An 11108-nucleotide genomic window follows, 5' to 3' on the forward strand; every position below is an offset into this window, starting at 1 on the left:
GCGCTTTTCGGAAGGAGGGATGAGAATGGGAGCTAATTTGTTGAGGGAGATTAGGGCCATTCAGTGGCGCCGGGCGCCACTGTAAGGAAAGCTGATGGGGATAATTGGCTGGGAGGACGGGAACAAATGTTGTTGTATGTTTTTTATCGACGCTGATGGTAATTCAGCGGCGTCAGACACTTGGGCAAATTTCCGCTTGGTTTATGGTCCTGTCTTTATGTGACCCGCGTTCTGGGTTTAAATTCCGTCTCCCTGCAGCCCTTCAAGGTTTGAGCCAGAGGCGTCGAAATCATTTTCCCCCCGAAGGCCAAATCAGCATTTTGGTTTCCCTCAAAAGGGGCGGATGCAACTGCGAGACTGTATGAATATAATCAAGTCTTAACACACTGCAAAATAGCTGTTTCCGTGCTCAGAATGACCAATAATAAACGTGCATTCAGACCAATGTAAACATTTATGGAAGTGCTGAATTAATCTTATTATGAAACTGTACTGGATTAAAACGAACAACAACTTTAATTTAGTGGTCATCACAAAAATGGACACAAGTCTAGGTTTTTATTTTAATACAATCATGCACCTTTTAAGCCCTTGCAGCTTGCATAAAATGGCCCGTCTTTGTCCCATGAACCCTGAGATTGACACGTAGTTTGGGCTATGGACAATAATGTGCCCATTCTGTGGCCCCCCTTTCAACTTTGCCATGATGTGAGAAGCTTGAGTTTGCATTTTGAAAGAGGACACGAGGTCAAAAACAGTGACACGCTTGCTAGAAATTGCCCGCAGCAACTCGAGGGGAGAGAAATATTTAATGGCGCCTTATGTCGTCACCGCCTGATGCACCACTCGCCTTGCATATCAGCGAGGGACAAATGTGTCTGGGAATGACGACTAGATACAGATTTAGGTCCGTCTGTGTCGTGGAGGGATGGGGATCCTGTCTCTCGCGTTTGTTGTCGCGAGCCAAAACAACAGACTGGCTGGTTTATGGCGACACTCTGGGCCAGCACGATGATCACTCGGCGCTGCCAAGGTGCCATTGTCGGTAATGGGCTGAAGTTCAGGACAGCCAGAGTGACTGCTGGAGTGCCCTTGAACTGAAGTGGCTGTTTCCAACATATGAACTCATCTCCGCTGGGAGTTCAGCATGGAATATCTGTGGGAATGTCCGGGTGTTGCTGACAGACAGAGAGAGAGACAGCAAGATGAGAGTCAAACTGCTGCCGAGCCAATAGCAGGTTAAGTTAAAGCCAAGCTAAGTTGACAACAGAGAAGAATAGAGTCGAATAGATTTCCATCTAGTCTCACACCTCAGACGGAATACTTCCCGTTGCAGCAGCTGAGAGCTCTAAATTATTGACTGATTTGTTTTTCTTGAAGTAAAACTGTTCCCCAAATCTTCTTTAGGATTAATGTTAGATGCAAAATAAGAAGAAACTGCGTCGTGTTTGTGAAGGATCTGCATTGGATGATAACCCCTCGGGAGGGTTTTTATGAAAAAGAAATAGCAGAGGGTGGAGAATGGAGCCTTGAGGAGCTCCACACTTGCACCTTTGCATAATAGTTTCAATCATTTGAGGTGTTTTTGCACCATTTATTATTATTATTTTTTTTACTTCACTTAGATCTTGTTGCTTTGATGATCAGAACCTTCCCAGACTTAAAAAAAAAAAATGTGTAAATGTTGTCTGTTGCCTCCTGGCACTCATAGCAGATTAAAAAAGGAATTACCTCTGAACACCTGTTAGTAATGGATTTTAGATCTTGATGGCAAGGTGACTAGGAGAAACCCTCCACCCACCTACAATCTCTACAGCCACCAGTGTGTGGACAATAAGGTGGAGATGTAATCAATCCGCCTCCGAGCGGCCGCCTCGTCAACCTGAGTCTGGTTGTGTTTGGTGGCAACCCCCTCAACCACACCGGAGGGGACTTGAAAAGCATGTGGGCTTGTGGGTAAGGAGGGTTAATCTGACCTCCTCCGTGCTGCCCCGTCGCTTTCGCCTTCACGGTGAAAGGAAGCAGGGTGGGGGGGAGGAACAGCGACATCTTAATCAGCATTCAGTCATTGATATTCAGAGTGGCGCTCTGACTCACTCCAGATGCGGCGGCGAGGAGTGCGCCTCCATATGCACCCCGTGCAGCATGAGGGAGCCTATACTTCCCGTGGTGCTCCCAGGAGGACACGCTCCCTGCTCGCCTTGTGTGTCCTTGAGTGTGAAAAGGCTTCATGGTTTCCTTCACCCCCCCCCCCCCCCCACCCTACCTCATTCCGACCCCCCTCCCATCCAGCCCATTCCTCTGTGTGGTGAGTGAGCGAGTGTGTGTGTGTGTGTGTGTGTGTGTGTGTGTGTGTGTGCGTGTGTCTGCAGGCACGCACGCTAATAATCTCGCCGTGCAGCATGTTAGCTCTATTTAAGTCTATTATCTCTCCCTCCATGGGCTCAATTCAGCGGGGCTCTGGTGCTCTGCGGAGCTGCCCTTTAAATGGCTGTCTCTCTCTCTCTCCCCCCCTCTCCCCCCCCCCACCCCACCCCACCCTTCTACTCCACCCATCACCGTTTCTCTGTGGATTCTTTTGATGCGTCCGTGAAAATGCACAGGCCTCGTGGCAATAACGGCCGGCATTAGGAGACGGAGGGGATGGAGAGGAGGAGGGGAGGAGGCTGCTAATGAGAGATTAATGTGGCGACTCAGGCATGTGGGGGGTGGACGGCAGAGGAGGTGCTGGAGAGGGGGGCGCTGGGATTCATTAGCCTGGTGAAAGGTAACATGTAAGTATGATAATGTAAAAAATAAAAAATAAAAATGGCAGTTGGCGTAGATCAGAGCGGGAGCTGCGGTTTTTTTCACAGCTGCGGTGTCTGTGAGGGAGGATTCTTCCTTTTTGTCCTCTGCGCTCAGCTGTTTCAACATTCAACACATGGCCCTGAAATGTGTGACGATGCAACTTTGGCTGCAATATGCAAGGACGTCTAGTAGGACAGGACAGATCCACCCCCTCCCCCCACCTCCTTTTTGCATAACAGCTGCTGGCGTGCCAAGCTCACTTGCATTTGTCTTCTGGGTTTTTTTTTGTTTTTTTTGTTTGTAAGTCTCTCAAAGGTTGAGATATGGGCTAATGACTTCATACAAACTGGCTTCTGCGATGTAATAGAATGAGTCACAGGACGTACAGAAAAGCGAGGAAATGCAGACGCACCCTTTGGGCCGGTTGAATGTTCCCCCTGCATTTTGGTCGAGAAACAACAAAAATATGTTTTTAAAAAGGGTGGACGTTTCTTTGAGATTATGGAGGAAAAATAAATTAGCGTCAGTTGCTAATGTTAGCTGTGGCTTCTCGGTGTCTGTCTTTCAATCAGAAACTGCCACAAGCATTTATCAGTGGTTTACTGTCTTTTTGTCCTATCTGTGTTTCATACCTTTCTACCCTCGTGGTCAAAATGGGCAGAAAGCTGGTCAGTATTTTAATTTAGCATGTTTCCCTCATATGCAATAGACATCTCATGGCCATTTTTATTGATTAGTTCAGTCATTGTTGATTCCTAAACATCTGTTTTGCAATGGATTTGCCCCCCCCGCCCTCCCGCTCCTCTTATCTCTTGATAATATTCAGTCATTTAAGCCAGCCTTGTGCACTTTGTCCCCTTTCACCTCCCCCTCTTCTGATCGCTGCACTGCTTACGTAAGCGGCCCCCACAGACGTGCGTGCATGTGTGTGCATATGTGGAGACCCCACAGGGATAAACTCCCACGTTCCCTGTCTCCGCAGCGACGTCGATATCTGGCCCCGAGGAAGCCTTGTCCGTTTGTCCTGAAGGGCAATAAGAGGAAGAACACTGCTGTAAAAACACCTGAGGAGCATTAATGGCTTTGCAACATGACAGAAGAGCGCGGGGGACATCTGCGGCTGGCAAAATCGAAGCCTTAAATAGTTTTGAACCTTTCCCATCCAGAAGCAGCAGTAAGCGGGGATCAAACTGCGACTCCATTAGTTTAATTATCCTCCGTCATTTGAAAGGAAGACGGCTGAATGTTCGGAAGCCATCAGGGCTGTGAAGCCGCCTCACCGACTCCTTGCTCAATTAGAAGTCTATTTTTGGCCCGTCAGCGTATTTACATGGATTTTTTTTTTTTCTTCCCTCGAAATGGGACAGGAAGTTATGCCGGTTACTTTGTGTGTTAATCGGTGAGAGACTGCTGTTGTTTCAGAGTCTTTGAGCTGCCGTTTCTAGAGAGGAGGCAGGTTTGGTGAAGAACGAAAGAGGAATTCTGTGTCATGCTTTTCTTCGCTGTTCAACAGGAACGGGATTTGTTTGATTACTGTAAAGGAATTGTCGAATTTACTGAGGAAGATGAGATTTTTTTTCCAGTCCTCATCTCCCTCAGTGGCTATAAAGAGCAGGTGGCTTCCTGGTTCTGTTATAACTAGGGCTCTAAACTTATCTTCTTTTTTAAAAAAAAAAAAAAAACCTCAAGGTTAATCACTGACTTTCCATAGTTAACCATGATTAATCACGTTTTGATTTTCATATTTTTAACATTCTGTTGTTTTTCCTTGTTTGTGTAAACCATTTTTTTTTTTTTTTTTACCAACGTGTCCTAATTGGGAACCAAGTGAACACAAAGAAAGGATTTCCTCTTTGATCTTTAGCAGTGTTATCTCTTTCAAAACAGTGCATCCAGACCCACTTATTACATATGCATTTTGTCGAATGATGTTGTGTTGGATGAAACAAAATGCGACCCTTGTTGTGAATCCAAAACAATTGTGTGAGGAGAGCAGAGCGTGAAGAACACTTTCCTTTTTAAACATCAGTGGAAAACAGCTGAATCAAGCATCTTATGCGATGTGCTCCAAAAAACAAAAAAGGTGAAAGTTCAAATTTGATTGTGGAATCTGCTGAAGTTGACCGGGATTGAAGTTTGGCTGAGCAGGAGTTGAAAGAGTTGAACTCTGAGCAATCCGTGTGCCGCGTGGAAACGCCTCACGCTATCTGTCTGCTGTGCCGCTTCACCTCTAACCTGTCCTTGCACGCTTTGTTCTGTCCCCGAGGTCCAGATTAGAGTTGTGAAGGTTACAGAGTTCAGCCGTGTTCTCGCTAATCGCTCTCCTCCCTCATTGTGTGAATAATCTGCCGACTAACTATTGTAAATCTGACCTAAACCGGAAATCAAACTGTCTCGCACTGTGCTCGGGTTTCTCCAGGGACGAGAACTTTATTCAGTTTCTCAGAGGGTCTCAGAGCTTATTTATGGGAAGTCTTAATGTGAAAGTGTCGCTGCAGTGAAGGTCAGGCGGTTGCTAAAAAAACCCAAAACAAAACAAAGAAAAACGCTGAAACTGTGAATATTTATGACACCAAAGGCAAGCTGCCTGTTTGCTTAATGAGGTCACACTAGCAGAAGGCCGAACATATAGACTCGTGAAATATTTACAGCTGATATGATACATGTGACGCTCAATTTAACACAATTGATTGTTATTTTTAAATCAAGAGGCTTTTGTCCGCCCCAACTCCCCCCCACCCCCCTCCTTCCTCCCAACATGCGTGCATGCGCACATTGCAGCTCCGTCCCGGTCGACCTTCAGGAACTAACCGTATCAGTCAGCGCCTAATATCAACATTGTTCATGCAACATTAGCGCTAATGAAAAGCCGAACGGATTGAAGTGAATTGCTTTTGCCAGACGGCGATGCCCGGAATATTTGAAGAGGCTGACAGCGACAGAGAGAGTCGTGGAGGGAGAAGGGCAGCTAGCAGCAGGTCTGCTCCGGCATCACAGTGAATAAGTCGTGTGAATTCACAGATGGGTTTTAACAGGAACACACTCTGGCCAGGGGAGCTGTTGTCACAGGCGCTCAGGAGGATGCTGTTGCCGCTCACGCAGCGCGCCTGTTGAGCCGCAAGAGATTCCATCGGATCGGGCGTCACAGGCCTAAAGGATCTAAACAAATGTCCATTTTTGTAGCAAAAAAAAAAATGAAGGCGTTTTAAAATTGCGTTTCGGACGTGCCAAGTGTTTTTGTTGTTCTCCAGCTTGAGGAGACGATTCCACAGATAAACTCATTTCGCTCTTGGAATTTTTTTTGCTGCTGAATTTGTTGCCTTGACCGGCAGGCGGCCAGATTGATCCCGATGGCCTTCTGATTTGGCAGCGTGTACAGTTGTGTTGGTTACGTCTTGTCCGGGCCATTTAATGCGACCACTGTAGTGCCAGTCTGCTACAGTCGGCGGCAATATGCACCCTAACAGATCCTTCACTGGCTGGACTATGACATCACAAACTAAACAGGCTATAAACGTGAGCTAGTGGCTTACCCATGGACGTATCATAAGAAGTGGATACAGGACTGCCAATATGGCAACGCAGCAGGACGCCTCCAATCTGAAACACGATTCATTATAAAGGTTTCTATTGTACATTTTTGAGTCTTTTTTTTTTTTTAAATTATGAGGGTCAGAAAATCCCCAGAAAAGAGTTTACTCCCAGCGTGACATCACAGCATTGTACACATTGTATCTTGGCTCGTTCTGATTGGTTGATGCGTCCTGATGCATCCCTTGAGCTGCAGAGGCGTGATGGGAAGTGACACGACTGTACCCCACTGCTGTAACCCAGCGCCATTGACAAGAATGCCCTGCCATATTAGATTCTGGGGGCTTGAGCTAACTGCTAGCATTGCTAGCATAAACCATGTGTCCACATTAGGTCTCACTATGACAATCACTGTCTTACAATTCTTGTCTTTTTTTCATTTTGTGACTGACGGTTCTGTTTCTGGTATATTATATGTATGAAAGGTATATGATATATGATGTCACAAAGGGCCGAGGTACGTGTCTCAAGCTAGCGGCAACATCCGCGCCTGAGTGCTGGCTCTGCCCTTTTGACACTGCCACTATCCAAACATTGGAAGCATTCGTTTCAACACGAAGCTAGAAACCAGCAGGATGATGCAAACAGAGGGTTAAATGTGTTGTTTTATGGAGACCTAGGGTTTTTGAATAATTCATCCCATTAGGTTTTTCTACCCAGTTTTGGGATGAAGAGTGAAAATCGGAAAATAGGTATGAAACAGGATCTTTGAACTGTTTTTATGTGGTGGCATTTCAGTCTGACTGAGACATTGTGTGTTTTAAAGGTCAATTTCAGGCAGAGCAACACGATAAATCTATGCTTTCTAATGTCAAGTAAACACATTGACTGACAGCAGCCAATCTGTCAATTGTTCACCTGTTCATTATAACAGAAACAGGCGGTGCAACAACACTGTACTGAGGTCAGAGCTCCTCAGTTTTCACTGAGGGCTCCCTCATGATGATTTTTTTTTTTTTTTTCTAAAGTCAAACCAATCAATACACCTCCCAGGAACTGGTCGATGTGGGAGATTTTTTTTTGTTGTTGCTAGGAACCCACATTAAAGGTAAAAGTTCAGATGTATTTGTCCTGCTTGGGGAGCTTGTCGATGTGGCCCATTCAATGGGTCAGTTTGTCACTTTGGCCCAGAATCAAATATGTATTGATGACCTCACAGGGACTGACGTTATGTAAACGCATTCACAGTGAGGGTGAAATGGAAAAACATATCAGGCTGCAAAACATGAAGTGAGAAAAAAATTGTTTTAATAAGTTGCGATGACTGTAAAATGTCATTGACTTCTTAAATCAAACTGCATTCACTCGGCTGAGTTTGTCTTTTGCATTTGTTGGTATTTCTTTTTCTTTTTTTACATTTCCCAGAGAGATTCTCTGTGGTTTAAAAGTCACAAAGCCACCAGCTTTTTTACTTGCTACTAGATATCCAAATGCAAAACGTCACATTGTTTCATTACGATATGACGATTTTGGTGCAGATTAAAATGTTTCTAGTTGAAGAATGAGGCACCCCGATTGGCCTGATTGATTTAAAAAAAAAAAAAAAAAAAAAAGTGCTTGCAACCAAAGTTTTGGCAAACTAGTTGGGGACGACCTAGTTTGGTATGTGTAATTAACCGGACAGGAAGTTGCCAGTCAGCAGCTTCCCAGAGTGCGTTAAAGGTGCTTTGATTGAGGAACCCTTCAAGAAGGTCGTCGCTCCTCAGCCGCAGACTTCGTTAGTCGGAGGTCAAATGAGTAAAATGCCGTCGAGGGGCACGCAGAGGGAATCTTTAATCGCCCGACTTCCCCTGCAGGCACGACGACCCGCCGACCTTTAACCCCGACACACCGATGAAAGATAATGGTCAGTGTGTAGGTGCGAGGTGTTATGGGATGTAGTGTTTGGGCGGCTCGCTCTGCGACTGTCGGGTTCCCAGATCTCAAATCCAAAGGAGTCTTTTTTTTTTTTTTTTTTTTTTTTTCTTTTTCCCCCCCCGCTGCAGACTTTTGATGCACAGCTGGGAGTCTCAGCGTGACGCCTCCGGTGTCCGCGTCCGTTTCGGATGTTTGTTTTCTGTGTTAGGATGGCGATGAATCATTAGTGCTAAATAATTCCACTGGGGTGTTTTTTTTCTGAAATTAATTAATTTCGTCTCTGTCATCAGCTGTCACGCTAACTAAGCAGTCAGTCACACTGCAGCTGTGTTGCTGTTTTTTTTTCCCCACAATTTCTTTTTGGTTTCAGATCTTCAGTGTGTCCATCACGTCAGGAATGACAGTTCCATCCTTTATTGCTTTTGCCTGCTCCACCTTACAGGAAGTGTGTGTTGAAATGCAAAGTTCTGGATATCATCCCTTTGTGATGTCATAAAGTCCACTGGTACCCTCACCTTAAACCTCTCCTACGTGAGTGACAACATCCCAGCCTGAAAGCTCTTTTGTTATTTTGAGCTAATTGTTGATAACTAGTGCTAGCTGATTATGGACCATCGCGTGAAAGCGAAGACGAACCAAAAAAGACAAAATGATTATTCAGTAACATCATAATAGGATGTCACAATAGAATGAAATAATAGCAATGGAATCAAGAAAACAGCCATCAGTGATTGGAGCGGTTACATTCTTGACTAATGCTGCAGGAGTGTTTCCTCTGACGTCGGCGTGACACGATCACGCCGGCCGCCTCCCGTCTGTCACCATCGATTTAGCCGAACAACTGAGCAGCGTTTCAGTGCTGTAGCCGTCATTGTCTGAATCACACACACGCACACACACGCACACACACACGCACACACACACGCACACTGACCGTTCACCTTGTGCTACTACTGCACCATCTAACGACAGGCGTATTATTAGAGCAGATCATTGCTAGTTATCAGTTATCTACAAGTCATTTGGACGCTGTGCCTGTGTGTGTGTGCCTGTGTGTGCCTGTGTGTGTGTGTGTGTGTGTGTGTGTGTGTGTGTTGGCAGAGCTCCGGCTGGATGTTGGTTGTCCTCTGCGTCATTTCCACTCTCTGCAGTGGCGGAGGACATGGTCTGATTGGAGGATTGAATTAATCTGCTTCCATCGCAGAGCGTCTGGCTCCTGGTTGGCAGCGGAGAATCTCACAGGATGGAGTTGATGACAATTAGGGGGAAGTGAAGTCTATCAGGCGTGTGTGGTAAAAGTAGCCTGAGATTAGCCCGATAGCCTCAAATCTGTAAACGGTTTGTTTGTTTGCTCCACATAAACACAACCCTTACTCTGACGTGTCACTCGGCGACATTGACTTGATTGCAGCTTCATTATTATGACTGTGGAGAAACTGCGGCGTTGGGATTGTTGCCCCGTGTTACGTTTTTGTGCGCGGCCGTCACTGATTGTCTGTGTAAGCTGCGCGCTGCGCTGAAGGTGGCTGGCAAAGTCAACGCTGCTTCTTTTTCTCTTTCTCTTTTTCTTTGTTCTAAAACGACCACAATCCTCTTTGTTCCGCAGGAGACAATCAACACTTTGAGTCGGTGCGGATGAGGAGGAACAGAATCGTACAGCGGCGATGGGGTTCTTTCAAACGCACACACACACACACACTCAGGCTGCTGACGTCGCAGCTTATTTTCTCCGACACCTTGCAGTGGATTTGAGGTGGAGGAGGCGGCGGCTTGTTTACGCCGTGCGTGCCCTTGACATTTCCCGGCGCCTCGCTTCAGCCTGGCGAGGGAACGCCGACGACGCCGTCCCGCGGAATGCTCGCCCCCCCCCCCCCCCCCCCCCCCCCCCCACGAACTCACCTATCTGCTGAGCCACACCCTGCGGGAGAGGCTCCGGCGGGGGAGGGCGGGGCCTGGGAATGTGCTGACTCTCCTGCTGCCCGTGGGAGGCGGCGGCGGCGGCGGCATGATGATGCACTCACGGCTCCAGGAAGGAGGCCCCGCCCCTCCCCCACCATCCCCTCCCCCCACCATCGGCCACCTGCCCTCCTCCGTCTGTGCTGCATGACATGTTTGATAGCAGCTATGATTCAGTGGTTTATCCAAGTGTAAAAAATAACAAAGGGAAAAAAAAACAGTCACATCTGGCAGAACGTGGTTTTCCTGCACTGGGAAGCGTTTCTTTCTTCGACGCCGTCGTCAGCAGGCTGAGCAACGATTGTGCGGGGCGATAAAGGTTTTTAAAATTTAACCCGGGACGTGTCAGCAGACGCCACCGAGGGGCAGATGAAGAGACGTTTTTCTCCTTTGCAGCAGGCAAAGCAGGTGTTAATTATGAAGCGTGCAAACAGCCTCTGTTGTGTGGAGGCTCTTTACTCATTTAAACTGGAGCCAGGTTGTTTCCTTTTTTGCTGTTGCAAAAATAAAGAAGTGATGATCTCTGATACGTACCGGATTTCAGCCTAATGCCACTGCAGCTTTTTTTTTTTTTCTATATTTCTTTATGAAGACTGCTGACTGTACAGAACAAATGAGCATCATAATAGATGAGTCAACGGTCAAACGGATGAACACGACGAGGCGGCTCGTTGATCGTTGCCATTCCAAGTGTGAATTCCTTGGACATGGCTGGAAAAGTTCCTGTCTGAATTGTTTCGAAGTCAGTCGGAATATAAGCGGGCCAGTAAGTAGGTATCCAGTGAGGATAGAGAGGAGGCGGGGCTACTGTCAGGGTTGGCTTGTAAAAACAGTGGTGGAAAGGCCTCCAGTAGGAGGAGCACTGAGCTGTTAGCCACTTCCCTCCACTAGCGGCGAAGACATTTGATTGGCAG

The sequence above is a fragment of the Nelusetta ayraudi genome, unplaced genomic scaffold (assembly GCF_046127955.1).
Source record: "Nelusetta ayraudi isolate G7.1 ecotype Tasmania unplaced genomic scaffold, CSIRO-AGI_Nayr_v1 ptg000081l, whole genome shotgun sequence".
NCBI lineage: Eukaryota > Metazoa > Chordata > Actinopteri > Tetraodontiformes > Monacanthidae > Nelusetta > Nelusetta ayraudi.